This window comes from Polypterus senegalus, chromosome 10 (genome assembly GCF_016835505.1).
Source record: "Polypterus senegalus isolate Bchr_013 chromosome 10, ASM1683550v1, whole genome shotgun sequence".
Taxonomy (NCBI): Eukaryota; Metazoa; Chordata; class Cladistia; order Polypteriformes; family Polypteridae; genus Polypterus; species Polypterus senegalus.
Window position 1 is genome coordinate 73,509,974 of NC_053163.1, and position 22,587 is coordinate 73,532,560.

At 36.7% G+C, this 22,587-nt stretch overlaps 1 protein-coding gene across 1 annotated transcript in view; it reads right to left on the reverse strand.

The window, feature by feature from the left end:
• The window catches only part of gpr174 (G protein-coupled receptor 174), a 56,655-nt gene extending 34,270 nt beyond the window's left edge, over positions 1–22,385 (reverse strand). Inside the window, exon 1 of the mRNA XM_039765969.1 lies at positions 22,296–22,385. The gene's annotated coding sequence lies outside the window, so the exon portion shown is untranslated. The remainder of the gene's footprint in view (positions 1–22,295) is intronic.
• Positions 22,386–22,587: the final 202 nt, after the last annotated feature.

Below are 22,587 nucleotides of genomic sequence, written 5' to 3' on the forward strand. Positions count from 1 at the left end.
ACAGTGGGGGTCACCTTCATCCAATATTTATACACGATACTATTGTTTTCTTAAGTTTTCTTCCAAAGCGCAGTTCTGAACAAAACCTTTTTCTTTCTTTTTCAAAAAATTATCACAAATGACCACTGGGGACAGGAGAGAAATGAATAAACTGACCACTACAGATCACAGTATGCCCAGGTGCTTATTCTCTGAGAGTCGCCATACACTCTTAAAAATAAAAGGTGATCTTCAGAACAAAGCCATCGGGGAACCATTTTTGTTTCCCAAAAGACCCATCCACGTGAAGGTTCCTGAAAGAACCTTTATTTATTTAGATCTATAACACACTCCATACAGTAAAGAACCATGAATACAAATTTGTGAAAAAACTACTAGTTATGAATTCAAAGGGATACTTGCTGCATAAATATGTAACACAGGCTAAGATGAGATTTTCCTATTTTGTTTATGTCCTTCTAGGTAGCCCAGCAAACTTTAAACATTTGTTTTTTTCTACATATTAGGTTGTATTTCAAAGCACAAAAAACCACTTCTTATGCTAAAAACCCTTCCCAGAATGAAGTGATGCTTTGTCAAGCAATAGCTCTATGAAGAACCACACAACCCATAAAATGCCATTAAAGAAGCAGACTTTTAAGAGTGTTGGGGATGTAATGGTCGAGGGGCTGCTAGCAGACAATTTGACTCTGAGGTGTTTTTTTTTTTTTAAGATTTTAAAGAAGCTGGCGTCAGAAATGATTCTGCAGAAGTCCCACAAAGTGTCTTCATGGAATTGTTGCAGGCCACTCATTCAGTGAGATGTGGGAAGAAGATCAAATTGTAGTGATGCAGACAAACAGAAAGACATCTTACTAGATAGTTAAGGATATTAAACCAGTAGAGAATTGGGCCAAGTGGTGCTCGTTTGGTTTAGATAACTGTAATTCATTTGAGTTAGGTATATTCCCTTTATTCATCTCTTCATATTTCACGTCCCAATAATTTGATGAACCAGCGTATTCAATTTTAGAGTCCCAAGAAACTGAAGCTCATCCCAGCAGTACTGGCACAAAGCAGGAAGCAACCCATGATGGGCCGCCATTCTTCTCTTTTTATCTAATTAGGTAAATTTAGGGATCATTCAATTACTAAAGGTTTACGTTTGATGGTTTTTCAGGTTCTGCGGTGGGCTGGCACCCTGCTCGGGGTTTGTTTCCTGCCTTGCGCCCTGTGTTGGCTGGGATTGGTTCCAGCAGACCCCCATGACCCTGTAGTTAGGATATAGTGAGATGGATGGATGGATGGATGGTTTTTCAGGTTCTGGTTGCTTTATTCCAAATAGGGGAATATGTTTACTGTACATGTACCCTTTAAGATAATTGTTTACCAGAAGAGATTTCTTTCCTGCCACTTCCACGATTGACTAATTCATTCAAAATCTCTTTGTAAGAATAATTTTAAAAAGATTGCTTTGGAAGGATCAGTCTACATAATGAGGAAAATTAATATTTAATGATAGGAAGAAGAAGAAACACAACATTAGATAGAAAAGAAAAATAACTGTAATGAGATTTTAGATATTACCTCATTTAAAACGAACCAAAGGACACAAGATTGTCCATTAACCTTTATTTCCCACTTTTGTTTTTTGAGGTTTGTCTTGCACTGAAGCAAGTAGAACACTAACGGCTTTAGAGTGCTTGTTAGAAGAATAATGATAAAAGATCATTTCAACTCTATGCTTGTATATTTCACTTCTCCACTTTGCTTTAAATTTCAGTATCATCTTAATGAATCTCTTTATCTCTCTTTTGTTTCCTTTAAATATTTTCTTCTAGCACTCCTCCCTGGCACATTTCACAACATTGTTAACAATATCCAAAATATGTGCATTAGGCTCCTCACCGATTTGGGCAATCAAAACATTAACGTGAAACAGATGTAACGAAACATACTGGGCTTTGGATCTTTTGAAATGTTTAGATATTTGGTATTTAATTTGTGGATTCAAGTTATAAGGGATTGTGAATATCAAAAGATAGAAAGGTAACCCTTTAGTTTAGTTACTGCAAAAATGCATCTGTTACTCATGCACTATTACGAAACAAGACCTTGACAAACACTTCTTTGTGTCTTTATAACATTTACAGGGCATCAGTAAAGTGTTTACTCCTCTGTGTAATGTGACCACCTATCAAAACTTCACTTTGAAGTGGCTTGATACACTTCTCTTAATATTACATGTTTAGTCAAAGACTCATATTAACAAGTCATTTTACCATCATGTCGGTATGCCACACAGCACAGACATGAATAACCCATCTACTGTTATTTTATAACCATCATAAACACCATGACATGGTGACAGAAGTGTGAAATTGTAACTGGTGCATTTTTGCAGTACCTAAACTAAAGGTTTACCCCTTCACAAAATCCAAAACATATTAAAGCAAAATGCTGATTATCAGAACATGTGCTAAGCCTTTTGCATGGTTCTTTACAAAAGATTAATGCCCAAAATAAGAAAAAGCATATTTCATTACATGCAAATAAATGAATGTATTCATTTTCATTTAAATAACGTTTGCAGTCATAACAAATGGATGAAGCAGATCAGCTTGCCTTTATGGAAATTGCTTTAATTTTCACTTACAACATACCCTGTTTGGCAAAACTGATGATTGGACATAAAACACACACACACACGCACACGTGTAAATGCTTTTATCTGGATCTGAACACAGACATGCACTTGTTAGTGGTGTAGTGATGTAGTGGTAAGGACAAGGAGTAGCTACAGTTTACTTGCCAACATGAACAATAAAATTACTTTCTGAAATATAACTATGCAAGTTTTTAACAGTAGACTGATTTTGTATGGGCTGAAACGGTAGTTCTTTCAGTGGAGGATTCTTTGTATTCGTGTTCTGACTTCACTGATGCTCAAATTTACAATTGTACCGGTGATCGAGTCACAAGTGGGGTTCCTCATCTCCAAACTGTGCTTATTGTTTTATTATCCATTTGCTCTTTTTACTGGTGCAAGTATAATTATCATTATAGTTTAACAAATCAGATTAAATGTAAACTTCTATGAAGAGGTCATTACTTTTTAAAACATTAAAAGTGTTTATCCACATTATATAATAAAACTCTGTATAATTATACAGACAACAAGCAATGCTTGTTATAACCTCGAATTAGAAATGTGTAAAGACAGCAGCCCTGATGCTGCAAATGCTTTTACATTGGTAAAACCCCAAGCTTTTGTAGCAAACAGTAAAAAGTGTCATTTTGACCCTTCTTTGCCCTAACAAATGGCGTTCACCAAAATCAGATTCTGTTTATCTGAAAGACAGCATTTTTCTTAACTGTAATTTCAAAGTTGAAGGGAATTCCCACCAGGCTTTTGCAATTTTGTGCTAAAACAATGCAAGGCACTTTAACGTTTGCATATTCTTATCGGCACACACACACACACACACACACAGGGTTGCTTTTTTAATGTTTGCTCTGTCATTTAAGATAATTTCTAATTATTCATGATGATTAGAAAATCACTTAAATGTTCGATGGGACATTAAAGTTTTTTATGTTACAGACCAAACTTTAATGTACTTGGCTTGTGGTTTTACAATATAAAACACTTTACTTGTTGAACAATGAAAATAGCACAAGTTGCAAAAAGGCAAATGGGTTTTCATACAAAACATACAAATCTTTTTGGTAACAAGGATATAGATGTCATCAAAAAGAAAAGGTTAGCTCAAGGTAACAATTTCAAAAAACTAGTGTTACATTTTGACAGCATAATACAACTCTTATTGTATCTGGGGTGGTGGAATGTTTAGATTAAGAGCACCTCTAAGGATAGTAATGAAAAGCAAAATTGAAGATGAAGGGATTAAACGTATTTGAATGTTAATGTTTTGAACATACCACATAAAGAAGTGTTTAGTAAACATATCTTGTGTGTTTGCTGTATTATAATGCTTAAGCTACTTATTGCAAGAAAACTGCACAGCAAGACGTTTCATGGTAATATCATTTGAGCGTATCCTTCTGATGTCTTTTATCAAAATATATTATCAAACGACTTTTACTTCTTGTGTTAACTCTCTAAGTACATTGCAGCTGTAATCCACTGATGCTCGACTAATGTTTCTGCAGAGCCACTGCACTCATATACACCTCAAGGTCATATCAGGCATGAGACACAATACTTCAGGAAATCTTGTTATTTTTACAACCAGTTATATGATGTGTTGTTCATTACACCAGATTTTTACAGTTAATTTGTACAACAGGTTAGCATCCTTTTCACATTACATACTCTATACTGATTATATATTGTTAATGCCTTCATCTCTCTTATTTAAACTGCTGTGACAGGGGTCTGGCATCCATAACCAGCCAGGACACCCTTGCACACTATATTCAGGGGAATCAGCCTTGGACACTGCAATACCTCCCCCTGGATGCCAGATGGCTGCCTCCCTGGGGTGGAGCAGTGCCTTGGGTTCCCGCAGGGCATCCGGGGAATTGGAGTTGGGTGCAGCCCTTTTGGGTCCTGCAGGCACCGCCAGAGGACGCTGTGTTTAGGACTCCTGAGCCCGTATGGGCAACATATTCATCACACCTAGAAGTGCAGCCGGAATTCAGGGATCAACTATAAAAGGAGCCAGCAATCACCACTCTGGGTCCAGAGTCGGGTGGGAGGAGGACAAAGCTTGGTGAGGAGGAGTGATGATAGAAGAGAGTGTTTGTTGGTATTTAGTGCTATTGGGACTGTGTATTGCCTGTGGGGTTCACGGGGAAGATGTGCCTCACAGGTGAAGAAAATAAAAAGTTCTTGAATTTTACATGTACCTCTGTGTTAGTCTGTGCCAGGTCGGGTACTATATAGTGCCATGCATTTTCATGCCTTAAAAGTGAACTGCCTGGGATATTCTCTTTTTTCAAAAATGTTTGCAGCATTTTTGCAGCATACATACACACTCACACAAATATATGCATATATACTGTAGTATAACTTGTGCTTTTTCATATGGATGTTGTATTACTTTGGTTAAACTAATTATAACTTACTTTATTATATTCAATTCATAATCAACTAGTGCACCATCCAGGATTTGGCTGATGCCTGGTGCAACTCTAAAATGTGATTATGTATCAGGTGGAGAATGAAATCTGGTTTGTTAAGTTTGACTTGATTGTAATGTTATTTTCTTTGTTTTATAAGTTACACTTGATCTTGTAGAATGTTATTTTCTTCAAGTAAAATACAAAAAACAAATTAAATAAAGTGGTAAATGGATGGAAGGACTGCTCACTGTGCACAACCTTCTCACTGCTGATTTTTGCATTATCCTTTGAACCCTTAACTTATATGTACTATGAGCAGTGCACTCATTTTGTTCTGATCGTAAGAATGTTATTCAGTCACTTTTGTATTAAAATTATATGAACTCTGGATATCAAGGATCTTCTACACATTGTTTTAAAGTACACTACTGGGTTTCAGAATCTAAATATATTTAATTTTCCCAGTGAAAAAGTATTTCTTGATGTTTGTATATAAATTACTCTTCATTGGCTTGTATCTTTGATCCTGCACCTATATTGAAAATAAATTTAGCGTAACAGCTGGCATTCATCTTAGTTAATCTGTATACAATTTTAAATGGTTATGTCATGTCTCCTGTTAATCTCTGTTTATGCTGACAACATTCAACTCTTTCAATTATATCTCACAACTCATAATCTTTAGTATGGAAACAGTTCTAGTGTCTCTTCTCTGGATTTAATCCAGTGCTGTTATGAACCATTAGCAAATTATTAGATAGATAGATAGATAGATAGATAGATAGATAGATAGATAGATAGATAGATAGATAGATAGATAGATACTTTATTAATCCCAAGGGGAAATTCACATAATCCAGCAGCAGTATACTGATACAAAAAAAAAAAAACAATATGAAATTAAAGAGTAATAAAAATGCATGCAAAAGCAGACAATAACTTTAAATAATGTTAGCATTTAGTCCCCCGGGTGGAATTGAAGAGTCACATAGTGTAGGGGAGGAATGATCTCCTCAGTCTGTCAGTGGAGCAGGACAGTGACAGCAGTCTGTCTTGAGTCGGGAGTGGAGAAGGGCGGAGCTTGGGAGGAGAGGCAAGGAGGTAGCCTGAAGGAAGATGCATTATTGTGAGGCCTGGACTTTTGGAGTACTTTGGGGTTGTGGTGCACTTCTGTAAATAATAGTATGTATAATAAACGTGTTGTGGGTAACTTAAACGTTACATTTGAATTTAGAATTAGAGTAATTTTGTTTAAAAATCCTTTACACCAAGAAAGAAAACAACTGGGGATGGCTTTTTTGAGTGTATAAAAGAAATTAAGATCTTCTACACATTGTTTTAAAGTACACTACTGGGTTTCAGAATCTAAATATATTTAATTTTCCCAGTGAAGAAGTATTTCTTGATGTTTGTATACAAATTACTCTTCATTGGCTTGTATCTTTGATCCTGCACCAATATTGAAAATAATTTTAGCGTAACAGCTGGCATTCATCTTAGTTAATCTTTATACAATTTTAAATGGTTATGTCATGTCTCCTGTTAATCTCTGTTTATGCTGACAACATTCAACTCTTTCAATTGTATCTCACAACTCATAATCTTTAGTATGGAAACAGTTCTAGTGTCTCTTCTCTGGATTTAATCTAGTGCTGTTATGAACCATTAACAAATTATTAGATAGATAGATAGATAGATAGATAGATAGATAGATAGATAGATAGATAGATAGATAGATAGATAGATAGATAGATAGAAAGATAGATAGATTGATTCAAGGTATTGTGTCTTGAATATGTTTACTAGTAAATTATTAAAAAAAGAGAAAAAAAAGTTTAATACCTTGCTAGTTGGATCAACATAGTCTTTCAAATTATAACATAACAGAAGAAAATGCATTAAATCAGACATTATCATGGCTTGTGATTTGATTATGTTTAAACTTCACACTGAATGGTGATGCATATTTTAAATGTTAGCTTACATATTCATTTCAGTTGGTTGGTTAATACTCAATACTTTTAAAAAAATAATCGCATATCACTGGTAATAGATGGATAGATTTGGATGTCACTGTATTATCAATATTCTTACTTGTATAAACACATTTTTGTTTCATCTTTTTTCCAATCATTTCTCCAAATTAGTGAAATACGTAAAGTGTAATGGGATGTTGTAACAGTAATGATTTTACCTTGCTGAAGGAAGATGAAAATGCAGCTTTTAGTTATTCATGTATTATTTTGCATTTAGCAATTACAGAGTGCTGTGTAAGGAGACTGACAGAGTGTGTTCTGGAGTAAGAAAGTAGATTCCTCATACATATAAGTAAAAACCTGACTGCCTTCATGCCCCGTGATGAACTAATTCTTTAAAATTAAGTTTAGTCTTACTTGTTTTTTATTTTACCAACAACAAAGCTCTAATTGTTATTGACTCTGTTCTGAGTTTTGAAGTGATACATGGCATGCAATCCCCCAAGATGGTGTGGTGATGAGGTATTCCTGTGACTTTTCCTGGGATTTTGCCTCAAAACAAAATGATGAGATGCAATCAAAAGAGTGATATGATCTTTACAAAAAATCAGAAATTGTCTGGCTAAAAAGAACTAATCATTGATTTACATACAATGACTCCTTTCAATTATTTGTAAGCAATTTAAAATTCTGCTTTGTTTACATGGATAAAGAGATTTTTATTAAAAGTTCTTGCATTTTACTTGGAATCCCTGTTAAAAAAACTTAAAAAGTAAATTAAAAGTAAAAGAAAGTAAGAAAGCTACCAAGCAGTACATCATAATTATGTCACCGCCGTCGCATTATAAAAACAACCCATGGCTGTAAAGCTATGGCTTACCTCCCAGTCACCATTTAAGATGCGGTTCATAGGTTACTCCTTTACTTATACACAGAGAAACATAACAGCATAACATCATTTTCTCAAGCCCTCTTAATCTAATTTACAGTCAGCTGGAGAAGATTCTGTTTCAGCAGCACTGGGTTCAAGGACCTAACCAGCCCTACAGACAAACAATGTCATAACAGTTTATTCAGAAAGACTAAATGCTCTTCTGGTCAAAGTGCATGAAAGATTTATTAAATATTTTTTTTACAGTTTTGTTAAGCAACAAGGCATGCTCATTTGAAAATATATTTGCTGTATATCATGATAAAAACATTTTTTGGTCCAATAGAAACATGGCTAACTGGAACCTATTCCCAGAAAACGCAACAAAGTGTTCAGGTAGTGTTACTTTACACAGGAATTGACCACAGACCTAAGATGTGGAGTGACTTATTTAGCTGCGCATTTTTTAATTCTGAGTTGTAATCTACAGCAAAGCATGGACTTTAAAATATTAGCCTGATAAATAAAACAGTGAGGCCTTCATATGGTGCCTTTTAACAAAGGTGTTGCCAAGTCTGCTGTTTTCTCGCCCAATTGGCCCAATTGTTGTCTGCAGGAAAAAAATTGTTTTTTTTGGGGGGGCTAATTTTTTTAAAACAATTTTTACCATGTTTTTCATGCTATATGTTCTTCACCCTTAAATTACTGCGTCCTACACACTCATCTCATAACTGACGTCTTAACCCCCTGTCATTAGCTGATGAGAACTTTATAGAATTCATATCCATGCAAACTGATTATTTTCCTGAGAAAAATGCATTCTCAGAAATCTCAGCAGGTACACTCTGTGAAACTCTGAAGGTATTTTTAAGAGGACAGATTAATTTATATCTGATTAGTTCATATCTTACTCACAAAAATAAATTGGAACACAAGAAGACATCTGAGTTAATCAGTGAAATTACCAAAATAGATCTCAAATATTCCAGGTCTCCAAAATAGGCACTTTATAGGAAAAGACAGGTTTTGCAATAACAATTTTAACTCTTGACTACTAAAGAAACGCATATCTTTAAATTGAGACATCATTATTATAAATACAGAGAGAATGCTAATAATATCTTAGTCCAACAAATCCACAAGCGTGTAGTCTATAATGCAATAACAGCAATTAACAACACAGATTGAGAAAAAATGATTGACAATAAAAATATAACCCACACATTCAGAGAGTGCAAGAAGACCTTATATTCTACTCAGGTCAAAGAAGATGAGACAAAATCTTATCTACTTTCTTGATTCATTACAGATGTCACAGCTAGATAGACCAATCTCTCTTCTGAATAATGCTGTTAAGATACTTTCCAAAATTCTAGCCAGAAGGATTGAGAAAGTGCTTCTTTCTGTAATATCACAAGACCAAACAGGATTTATTAAAGGCAAACACTTAACTTCTAACCTTCAATGTTTGTTTAATATAATATATTCACCCATTAAATCTAACACCCCAGAGATCTTATTATCTTTAGATGCAGAAAAAAAGCATTTGACATGGTTGGATGGGACTTCCTATTCAGCATACTGCACAAATTTGGCTTCAGCCTAAACATATGTGCATGGATCAAACTACTGTACACTAGTCCAGAAGCCTCAGTTTGTGTTAACAACATTTCAGACTACTTCAAACTAAAATGTGGTACTCAACAAGGATACCCTTATCACCTTTGCCCTTTGAAACCTGCCATTGAACCACTGGCTGTCTACTTTTGAAATGCATCAGAGATAGAAGATATACACTTTAACAGAAATTATCACTACATGTAGATGATATGGTACTGATTATATCTGACCCACAACACTCTGTGCTTGTAGTCATACAAACATTAGCAGATTATTATCGAGACTTAAAATCAATTTGAAATCAAAGTGTGCTGTTTCCAGTGAATTACCTAGCTCACAATGTCAGACTGGATATTTATTTTAGCAGATCAGTTTAAATATCTAGGGGTAAATGTCACAAGCAAATATAAAGCTCTTTTTCAACAACATTTTGCTGTTTGCATGGAAAAACTTAAACTAGATGTAAATAGATGGACTACCCTCCATCTTACATTAGTAGGGAGAATCAACATTGTTAAGATGACCATCCTCCCCAAGCTTCTCTTCCCATTCCAAAGCATCCCCGTATACATTAACAAATAATTTTTTAAGATATTAGACTCAATGATAACTTCATTTAATTTTAATCTGAAACATCCACACATGGAAAGGGCATCTCTACAACAACCTAAAGCAGAAGGGGGCATGGCACTACCTAACTTTCAATTCTATTACTGTGTGGCAAATATACAAACTATAAAGACCTAGACATCGACACAAATTGATGAATTTACACAAGCCAGGTCTGCAATAGAAATAAAATCTTGCAGTATTTCTTTTATATTTTCTGCTGTGTGTCCCAGTTAATACAAATGACTGTCAATACACTTATAACCAAATTGTCCTTAATTCTCTCAGAATATGGAACCAATGTAGGAAGCACTTTAAAACAGAGAAGCTTTTATCTGTTGCATCTCTACATAACAACTACCTTTTTCCACCCTCTCAAACGTATACAGTATTTAATGTCTAAAAAATGTTGGGGATTAAAACACTTAGAGACTTGTACATAGGTAATGTCTTTGCATCCTACAAACAATTGAGTTTCAGATTCAACCTCTCCCAACACATTTCATCCACTACTTTCAAACTAGAAACTTTGCAGAACATTCCAAATTTTACTAACCTCCCATCCAGAAGAAATATTGATCAGTCTTGAAAACTCAGATAACATCTCTACAATTATAAAAATATTTCAAAGTCCCTTTCTTTTGAAGATCACAAAGTACATTGGGGAAAGGATCTGTCACCTAATATTTCAGAAAAGGATTGAAAGGCAGCCAGGCACAGAATTCACTCGAGTTCCATATGTGGAAAGCACTCAATCATTCAACTTAAAATCTTTAATTGAGCACATTTATTTCGGCTAAAATTGTCCAAAATGTTTCCAGGGCAAGATCTAACCTGCAAACGTTGCAATCAAGCTCTACCCCCACTAGGCCACATGTTTTGGGCGTGCACCAAATGAACAATATTTTGGACAAAAAATCTTTAAATGCCTATCAGACAGCCTCTGTGTTACAATCACTCCTAACCCAATAACAGTTGTGTTTGGTGTACTCCCAGATAGGCTTAAAGTGGAGAAGGACAAACCAACTGTAATTGCCTTGACTTCACTACTAGCATGTAGACTTATCTTTCTCAACTGGAAGAATCCCACCCCACCACTTTTAAATCAATGGGTAACTGATGTTCTATACTACTTGAAATAAAAAAAAAATCTAATTCTCACTTAGAGGATCTGTTGAAAACCTTTTTTAAAAAAACATTAGATATAATCAGTAATATTTTAGAATAAACTTCCACTTCTGGGAAAACATACTCTTCCTTTCTTGTTTCCCTTTATAGAGTAGCTCTGGATGCTGACTTTCCTCTCTTTCTCTTCGGTGGGGGTTGAACTTTGCTTTGTTAAGTTTGACTTAATTTTATGGAATGTTATTTGCTTCTAATTAAAAGTAAAATCAATAAAATAATAATAATAATAATTCAACCTGTACCCAGCTGCCCCGATGATGCTGGGACTGAGTGTGGATATTGGCATTTCTGCCTTTGTTCAGTGCCGTCAGGCTTTGGCTAATAGTAAATTTAGGAATAGGAATCTTTAAAAAATGTTATGGAAGAATGAATGCCATTTTTAGTCATTTGAGACAGGACAGTGTAAAGCTTATCCTTTAACTTAGACACTGGAGATTTAAAAAGTCAGAAACACCAAACCCCACATCAGAACAGATGTACTGTAAACATCACAGCAATTTTTTATCATCTAACTTTCTCATTTCTAGCATTAGGATTGAGTTGTCTGAAAATCATAATACTAGCTTGATAAATTCAACAAAACTAAGAAAACAATAATGTAAATGGTGTGCTGTCAGCATACAGATATGAAAAAGTGGAGGCTGCATTTCACTGTAAAACTTAAAAAGGTGAAGTCTCCTATTGCATGACCTATTGTATCCTACGGTGGGGCACAAAACATGTTGATTTGTAACCTAATGTGTTCTTAACTAACTGGTGGCTAACTCTCGCTTCCAGCCAACTGCTTCTCACTTGTCTGGCCTTAGTTGTGTGTCCCACAAAAATTATTAATGGGAGTCAGTGGAATGGTTTATCATACGTGTGAATCTTTTCTAAGTATTTTAGTGCTCTACTTTGTACTTCATTTTGTACAGTTTGGTGTATAATGTACATGGTGCCTATGGTAATGTCACGTGTGAGTATGTATCTAGCTTGGAGGTAGCTAATGCATGTTAACAGCAGGATGTGTGGCTTTGTGGCTAAGATGTTAAATTGGAAATAGTCATTGTTCAAGTTAAAATACAACCAATGACATACTGTGTGGCTCTGATGAAGAGAGTAAACCTCAACTTGTTTAAAATGCAGCATGGTGGAAAGAATATGATGGGATGGCACTTGACATTAAAAGCACTATGTAAGGCTGTTCTCTATGAGAAAAAAATAATTATCTAGTGGAAAAGTTCATTACTGGTAGATAGCCTTGGAGTCTTTGAAGTTATTCAATTTCTGTGACATTTTCCTTCAGGTAATCTGGATTCATAGAATTGAAAAGTGCCCAAAGCCAATGACCGTAAATAGAAAGAATTGCTAAACAAGCCTACATTCATTATCTTTTTTTTTTTTGCTTCATTGTAGAGATCTATTAGGTTTGTTATCAAAAAGTCAAAAAATTTGGAATTTATTTCTAAATCTTGCTATAACTATTCAGAGTGACAGTTTCCTGTTTGAAATTTAGATAGATAGATAGATAGATAGATAGATAGATAGATAGATAGATAGATAGATAGATAGATAGATAGATAGATAGATAGATAGATAGATAGATAGATAGATAGATAGATAGATAGATATTTGCAGTTCAGTTTCAGATGAGGCACAATGTCTCTTATTCTGCAAACTAAAGGCTATACATCTTTATTAAGAGAGCATTATGCAAGACACTGCTGGTTTAATCTGGAAACCACAATGCCACGTGCTCAGTCCATAGCAGTGAGTTACTGTGGTAAAAATCACTTAACTGACCAATTCTCCAATAACAGAGAGTGGTTGCAACGCTGCTTCCGACCTGGCCTTCCTCTTCTCTATAGCTCTCTGTCTTTAGACAGCGTCACAATGTGACTGGCCGGGTTGGCTCCACTGTCCTCATCAACTTGAACCCGGAACTGTCGATAATGAAACTGAGGATGAGCCGGGCAAATGACACAGTCAGCAAGGGTAGGTGCCAGTGCTCAACGGACAATATCCAAAAGTGTAGTGCTTCAATAGATAAATAAAATAAATAATCCATAAATTCAGGTTAAAATCCAATAAACAATCATTTTAAACAAGGTTAAAGTCCAAGCCAGAATGCTTCCTTTAAAACCCAATCGAGCTATGGTGCTTCTAAAACTGACGTCTCCTCTGTCCTGGATGGGACCCTACAACAAGAGGAGATGTCCTCCCAACAGGCAGAGTCACCCTTCAAATGCTGCTCGGGTGCCTGCCCACCAGTCCTTCTGTATCAAGCACTGCTCCTTTCTCCCACCCGCTGTCCCTTGGCCATTGGCTGGACTTACTCATAGTGAATGGCCACTCCTACTCCTCGGATATGCTCAACAGGAATAACCCACATGCCCCACCTCAAGCGCCAGCCACACTCTCCACTTCCAGTGCTCATTTTCCTGACTGCATGTCTACTCTCCTGCAGCATCTGCTCCCCCACCATTCTACCATCTTCCTCAGTCCTTTAACCTCTGTCCCTTTTCTTTTGTCCTTCTCCATTGTCCATTGCCTTTCCCCATTTCACTGTGGATGCTCCCTTTATAACACCAATCGGGTGTAGATGCTGTCATCACCTGCTCTCAGGTGTGAATGAAGTACTTGACCTGATCTGCTCGCATTTGTATGTGAATGTGTGTTCAGCAAAGCACCCCAATCAACCAGGCTTGCCAGGTCCTTTAAACATTTATAGCCCAAAATAGCGAATTTGCCCAAAAGATAGCCCAATTAGCTGAGGTAGACAAAATAACACAGCGGGAAGCAGGGGGCACTGTCAGAGCAAGAGGGTGTGGTACATACCATCAAAGCTTGGCGTGTGGGGGGGTGTCCCCTCAGAGATATGTCTAGATTGATAGAATTGGTATATGCCATCACACAAAATGGTGAGGGGATTTTACATTGGTTAGTCAGTCATTCTTTAACCTGCTCAGTCCTGAACTGGGTCCTAGGGGTCTGCTGGAAACTACCCCAGCCAGTATAGTGTGCAAGGCAGGAATAAACCTTGGACAGGGTGCCAGTCGATTGCAAGGCAAACACACACACACCAAAGAACATATACAAATGCAAACAGCAGATAATATGATAAAATGTGCAATGGAGGGGGTACAAAATAGCCCAAAATACCACATTGCTGTTAAAAAAAAAGTAGCACAAAAAATTGCATCCCACAAAAGCCCACAGATAACAATCAAACGCCACAAGCCTACCTCATCTCATGCAGACAACAGGGGATGTGTCATGGCAGGAACAAAACCCTTCAAAACCTTACTAAGAATAACTTTGTAATCTTCGGCAAAAGAAGTATCTGTGAAAGCAGGCTGGATGGGTTCAGGGAAGCAGAGCTCATAAAAAGATTATTGTGGGGGCGAAGGAAATGCTTAAAATCACCTCAGAAATCACCATCCAGCCAGTAAAGGTGAGAGGTAAGCAATGCATAGGCTCTGGAGGCAGAAGGAATGAAAAGAGCAACATGGCCAGTAAAGAAGAAGTGCTTAACGCCATCACGGTGTAGATCAATCGCCCTGGGACTTAGAGAGAGGGTTAGTCTTACGTGTATGAAGGCCCAAAAAGCCATTAGGGTATTTGTATTCTATTATCACTCCATCTGTGGATTCCCTTCCTTATGTTTCCCTTTTTTTGTACACTAATCCTTTATTTTTTTATATGTTGGCCTTTTAAAGTTATTAGGGTTAAGGAATGGATCAAATGGTGCGTCACATCACCCGCACTATACATATTTTCATTATTAAATCTCCTCAATCCAGTTTAGGATGCACCTTTATTCACTCTTATGGAGATCAGTTTCGAGCCACCAATTAACTTAACACACACATTTTAGTATAAATATTTGTGCTTTACCTTTCATGAAAGGATTTTAGAAAAATGTTCCTTATAAAAGTGAAACAAATAAGTAAATGTTCTTTGTAATAGGAATACAGTTAAATTTTAACCTATTAAGTCCAATATATGCATCTGCTAGATCGTTTTAATGTATATAACATGTCATTCGTTTAGTACAAGTATGACCCTTTCTCTCAACAAATATTTTGATTAAAGCCAACTTATCTTCTTTTTCCTGTATAACAGATGATATGCCTGCCATATTTCTCTTTTTATAACATTTAAGTGGTCACCAAGTGTGCTTTTTATAGAAACTTCATTTGTATATAGAATTAAAAAAATGAGCTGTATCTTCCAGGTGGGTGACATTGTGGTGGGAGGTTCTGAGAGGAAATGTTGCCCATCCAACCATTTTATGCTTTTGTTCTTGTATAATGACAAGACGACTGCCCTCCCACACTGCACATTCATTCTAGAGACTGCAATTCTAAGCATGCAGGTCTTGTGCACAGCTCTACTCCGCAGAAACCACACAAAGTCTTCCATTTATTGAAGGGGAAATTGGGCCCTTGCCTATTATTTCCAATGCAGAAAAGAATACATTCTAAATGTAACGCAAAGACCTTTGTAACCACTATATTGATTTCAGTCCCAGCAAATTTTGTAAAGTATACTTAAAAATGCTAAATTATTCGGTGGGATCAGAAGAGAGACATACAAGTGAGTCCTTAATCATTATGTCTTCTTAGAACCTGTAAGACATATACAGTAGAAAAGAGCTGTGTCAGTGGATCACCCTCTGGGCTTACAGTATCTGAGATATGTAACACCACTCTGACCTACTGACCTATAAATCATATGGCAACTAAAAGGAAGTGTCTCTGTGAGCAGAACACAATGCAGGACGGAGCACCTAGATTGGGACTTTCGGGAAGAAACGTTTCACAAAACTCTAAATGGCTCTTTAATTTTGCCTCTTTGGATTTCTATTTTACACCACATAGTGCCTCTTTGATTTCCGTTTGCTTTTGATTAAATGGAGACAACCTGGTTGGCGCCCAACATTAACGCTTAGACTTGTCTTTCCTCACGCGACCACTTTATATATATATATATATATATATATATATATATATATATATATATATATATATATATATATATGGTGATACAGATCTAATTATGCAATTTTCATTACACTATAACTTATTATTACATAGAAAATCACCCGAAAAATCCCGGACCATCGAGAAGTGTGCGAACTGATGACGTGAAGAATCGTCTTCGCGCCAAGCTGGAATTGTCCCCGCATAAATCAAAGTCATCCAGATGATCTGGATCTGCATAATTAGATCTGGACCACCCTATATATATCTACATGTATAATAATAAAAGGCAAAGCCCTCACTGACTGACTGACTGACTGACTGACTGACTGACTGACTCACTCACTCACTCACTCACTCACTCACTCACTGACTCATCACTAGTTCTCCAACTTCCCATGTAGGTAGAAAGCTGAAGTTTGGCAGGCTTATTCCTTACAGCATACTTACAAAAGTTAAGCAGGTTTCATTTTGAAATTTTACACGTAACAGTCATAACGGTCGATAACGGTCGACAACGTTCGCCATGTTGAACTTTCTTTTTTATGGCCCCATCTTCACGAAATTTGGTAGGTGGCTTCCTTGCGCTAATCAAAACCAATGTACGTACTTATTTCGGTGGTATGATGCCACTGTCGGCTGCCATATTGAATTTTCCAAACGTCACTAATTCTCCAACTTCTCGTGTAGGTAGAAGGCTGAAATTTGGCAGGCTCATTCCTTAGGTTTCATTTTGAAATTCTACGCATAACGGTCATAACAGTCAACAACGTCCGCCATATTGAACTTTCTTATTCATGGCCCCATCTTCACGGAATTTGGTAGGCGGCTTCCCTGCGCTAACCAAAACCAATATACATGCTTATTTCGGTGGTATGACGCCACTGTCAGCCGCCATATTGAACTTTCCAACGTCACTAATTCTCAAACTTCCCGTGTAGGTAGAAGGCTGAAATTTGGCAGGCTTATTCCTTACAGCTTACTTACAACAGTTTAGCAGGTTTCATTTCGAAATTCTACGAGTAACGGTCATAACGGTCAACAACGTCTGCCATGTTGAACTTTCTTATCTACGGCCCCATCTTCACGAAATTTGGTAGGTGGCTTCCCTGAGCTAACCGAAACCAATGTACGTACTTATTTCGGTGGTATGACGCCACTGTCAGCCGCCATATTGAACTTTCCAACATCACTAATTCTCCAACTTCCCGTGTACTCATATACGTCCATAGCCTGCAGCTCAGTCGCCGTGTGAGGCGGCGTTGGGTCCCCCATCCAAACGCCTCCCACATTGTTGGCTGCCTGCCTATATAAGACCGTCCGTTGCTCCAGTCTCTACATTCCCTTCCTTGCTTCACGTCTCCCTACTGATAACTACAGCCTTTTTGTTTAATCCACGGCTTTTCCGCTGTTTTATTGTTTGTTTATTACAATTATAGTTATTGTGTAGGTATTTTACACTTACTTTACATTGCTCAGGTACCCATTTCCTTTATCATTCCAACCCCCATTACCATGTCTATTGAGATGATCATATTGCACGGCCATTTCAGGCTCACTCTTGATATCCGGAGGAACATTGTGTCTTATGTATTGAATGACTGGAACAGGTTCAAGGTGTGGACTGATGATGGTACAGGAGATAATTATACTACACAGGAGCACTATAAGAGTGAAATGCTTAAGCCCTTCACCTATGGTTCTGCATGTGAGTTGATGGCTGCCACTGAATTGTTCAGTTGTCGCTTTCAAGTGTACCGAAATGGCCAAATATTTTACACCTTTCGACAACCACCAATGCCTCTTAAACATCTTAGATTCACAGGTGACGATTTCAGTAGTGGACACTTTGATGTTTATGAATATTTAAACTCTCAAAAGCTGGATGTGATTTTATCGATGAAACCAGTTGTCTGCTTACAACGCTTGACAGATGCCAAATGTCACTTCAACACAACAAATCCTGCAAATACTGTCGTAATTGAAACAAACCATGAAACTCAAACCGATTATGACAGCAGCAATCCAAGCTGTGAGATTTGAGACAAGATTACTGTTCACATGGCCAACTGTACGTTGCATCCTTAAGAGTAAGCTCAGTGCACAGCTTGGTCATGTTACAACCGGAGAGCCGAACTGACAACATGGTATACAAAGAGATCCTTAACAAATAATTATTGGCATATTTTCCCTCAGTTTAAAAGGTTTACTTTTCTTCTTAATAAAATTTGAATGCAGTACTTACGCAAGCACGGTTTTGCTAGTGTATATATATATATATATATATATATATATATATATATATATATATATATATATATATATATATATATATATATATATATATAATTCCCAGAATTAAAAAAAAACTATATTATATAACTTTATGCAATATTCATTGAGTGATGACTGCAGTATGCTTGTCCTAGCACTTTTTCTATTACGGTACTTATCTTTTGTTAACATGTGTAGCACCTCCTGCATTTTTTTTTCTTAATCTCTAACATGTTAGCAAATCTTCCCTTCATTCTCAGTTTAAGAACAATAAGCAGTCACTGGGAGTGAGGTCTGGTAAATATGGGGTGTGTGAAGCAAGAACCACATTAGTTTTGGTCAAAACCTGTTTGACTGACAATGTGATGTGTGCAGGTACTCTGTCACTGTGTAAAATCCAGTTGTGAGTGCCACTTCTTCCTGATGACTTGCTGTAAACACTTCTGTATTTCAATGTGCGAGTATTGTATCTCAACAAACTTATTTTGAAGGTGATGAAAGCAATTTCTGGCTCACCCCTCAACCCCCCAATATACAGTACATACACGGTATATAAAGCCTGCATATTCATTTAAGGGTTGTGGGGGCTTATGCCAGCACCATTGGCCAAAAATAGATGCAGATTCAAAGAAAGAGATGAATATATATTATATACAATGTACTTCTGCTTTATGTTATGCTATGTTATGTTATGATATGTTATAGCTAGGTACATAAATGAAAAAAGGAATTGTGGGCCTGAATTGGTGCTACCAGGGAGTGAGAATTCCTTCTAACTAATAGATATCTTGGGCTATGATTGGTTATAATTAAAAGGAGACCTGGCAGTTGACACAGGAGCAGTCAGTGGTCCACCTTGATGGGGATGGAAAGACCACTCAGCACAGAACCAGACACCCCCTGACTTTACTAGACTCAAATTACTAAACAAAGCAATTGCAGTAGAGGAAGCCTTGAATATCAAGTTTTCAATTATACCAAATAAAATTTTAAAAATAAACATCAGATAAAAACGTGGATCAGGCAGAAAAAGTAACAATCATGCAATACAAGTACTATGCAATGCTGAACTATGGACATCGGTTATTTTGAATCAGTAATGCAAGTGCTTATGAAATGTCTGTCAAATCACAGGTCAAGCACATGATTATAATGGAGTTCAATGGCTCATCAAAAATCAGATATAGTGCTTCATCTGAGATGTCTAGTAGTGGAACCAAATGAGACTGATGGTCTGAATGCTCTTCCCTCTTTTCTTAGCCTTCTTGCATTCTTAACTAGAATTTTGAAAGGCACATTCAGAAAATGACTCCTGGCCACAAGAGGGCACAAGGCCCAAGATAGAGATGTGTGAGGCCATGGTGTCATTTATGTGGAACGGGCAGCCTAGGTTTTATCCTGTAATATCTACGTATCTGTTTAAAGGTCCCAAAGCCTACAAGACAGAACTCTAAACTGGTGATCCTCTGATTCCATGGCAAATCAGATATCTCTCTGCTAAGAACTTTTAAAGCAGACTCTCTAATAGAAGGTAGATAAGCTAAGAGTTGGGAGGCTAGAAGAAGCAGGTTTAGCACAGAGACCAGATAGTGAGTATGGACACCAAGCCATCTCACCTCTAGACCGGGGCTAAAGTCTGATTATAGCAGGCCAAGAGTGGCTTCAGGCAGTGTGGTTGTCCTTGTCTTATTTATGCTTTGTGACACCCCCCCCTCCCCCTTATTTATGTATCCTTGTATAATACTTTTGCAAAAATATGTTTCTTTGCTTAAAAAGCACACTTTTTATGCAATGTCTAACTCTTTGGCTTTATTTGGATTTGGGTGATGTGTGGAATGTCCCCAGTTGATTTTGGGTTGCTTGGTGAACAGAGAGATTTTAGGCAAGCAATGGTGGTAGAAGAACGGGGCGTGGGGCGCACAACCTTGCAGAATTACAATTCCATACCATCACCAGATGCTCACAAGGGTCGACACATACAAACATATTTTGACTGCATGCATAAAGTGACATAAAGCCAGGGGAAGGAACATCAAGTAAATGTCCAAGCACGGCACACAATAGCCTCCCAGCACCAAAATTAAAAATGAGTTATTTTCAGTAGCAGTACTCAAACCTTTTATCAATATTGCAAAACTGTATATTGTATAATTAGAACAATTATACATCAAAATCTGATGGTTAGATCAGTAATAGTTATACTGTTATATGAATAACTATTATATGTATTACATTACTATTATATGCATTACATTACTGTTACATGTAGAAAGTAGAACAGAATGAATGTATGTTTAGTTGGATAAGTGGAATGAAGTAACAAAGGACTACTGTATGTAAGGCTCAGATAAAATGTAACATATAGTTACAGTAACATACAGATGTGTTTATGTCATTTTTCAGCTACTACAAAATAATCATTAAATACACTGTATGCTAAATAAAGTAGAAGTGAGCAATGATGAAGATTTTTTCTGGATAAAACAGAAGTCTTTTCAAATTTAGCAAAATGACCTGCCCTATAGTTACTTAATTGTTTCAGATTTACTGTAATGAATGTAAAGGCGTTGCTCAATGACGATTTTACATTTTCAGTTCCTGCCTCAATTCAATCATTGCTCATTACTTTATGTATGAATAGTCTTCTCTACCCCTCTTTCATAACTTCACAAGAATAACAGCACGTGAAAGTTATTCAAGAATAAACTGACAGATTAACGGATATTTTACAACACTGCTGCCTGACAACTCCAGGATTTGACTAACACTATGATCATAAACTGCCCCTGTATGTACATGTGATTTATTTATGTCCATCCAAAGATGCATCAGGAGATTTCTGGATAGGTGTGATCCATGTGAAACTGCAATGGATAAAACAGTGACATAATGGATGATCATAGATGGATATCTTCTTCTAATCTGGATAAATTAATGGAACTGCTTATTGATTATTGAGTAGCTTTCCCCTATACTCGTCATAGGACATGAGTAAATAACCGACAGTGTGACATATCTGTGCCAGATGAATTATCACACGATGGTCAGAAGACATCTGCAGGTCTTCTACAAGTTCATACATTGCTCACCTAGCCAACATCACATCCTGTCCTGAAGACACTGTCCAGGGACTACCATCACAGCACGATGCCTAATATCTAGATTCTCCCTTTTAGCAAAGAAACTCATTTATCGTACGGAACATTTAGCTTACTTCTGCTTTAATAAGTTCCACAAGAGGCTTTTTTTTGTGCTGTTCTTATTCAGGAAGTACATATTTTGATGTTGTCAGCCTCAAGCTGAACAAACTTGTTTTGTTCCTTTTAAAAGAGCAGAACTTTTTTTTTCTGACTGTTTAAAAAAATTAGAAGATTGATAGAGGAGACCAAAGTGAGAAGCTGGAGACAAAATCTTTGAGACCTTAGAGGAGGTTACTATCAGTACTGGGTGGTACAAAACTATCTGAACCCGATATACAAGCAGAGATGGTTCCATTTATTTTCAGTTTTTTAATTTTGTACATCCAGGTCCAGTTTTTACACAGTCCTGCTGTGTTTTACATCTGCAGTACAATAAGAAATAGAAGTCTGTTACAAACTCTCAAGAGGCAGGCATGACTTTATAGTAAAGGAATTTAAGCCCCCTACGCGTATGTAAGCCAAAAGTGCTAGTAATAAAAAATAATTTAAAAAAATACAAAAACAAGTCAAGGCCTTTGTGAAACCTTACCGTGTGTCAGACTTTATGGCTCAATTGCAGCTCCCAAGACTGTTTTGTGAATTGCTGTGGCTCTTTTCTGTGTCGTCTCGCTGGCTCTCACTCGGCTTCTCTAAATGAACTGTTTTAATGTTTCGTCAGTTGTGCACATGCTTTCAGCCAATACTGCGGGGTGGAGGCTGTAAGGGAAAAAAAAAAACAGAGAATAGCGACCTGCATGTCACACAGTGTATTTATTTCCTTTTAAGAAAGAACTGCTGGTGCTGTGTGTAAATATTTTATTAGACATTGGCTTCTTTTAGAC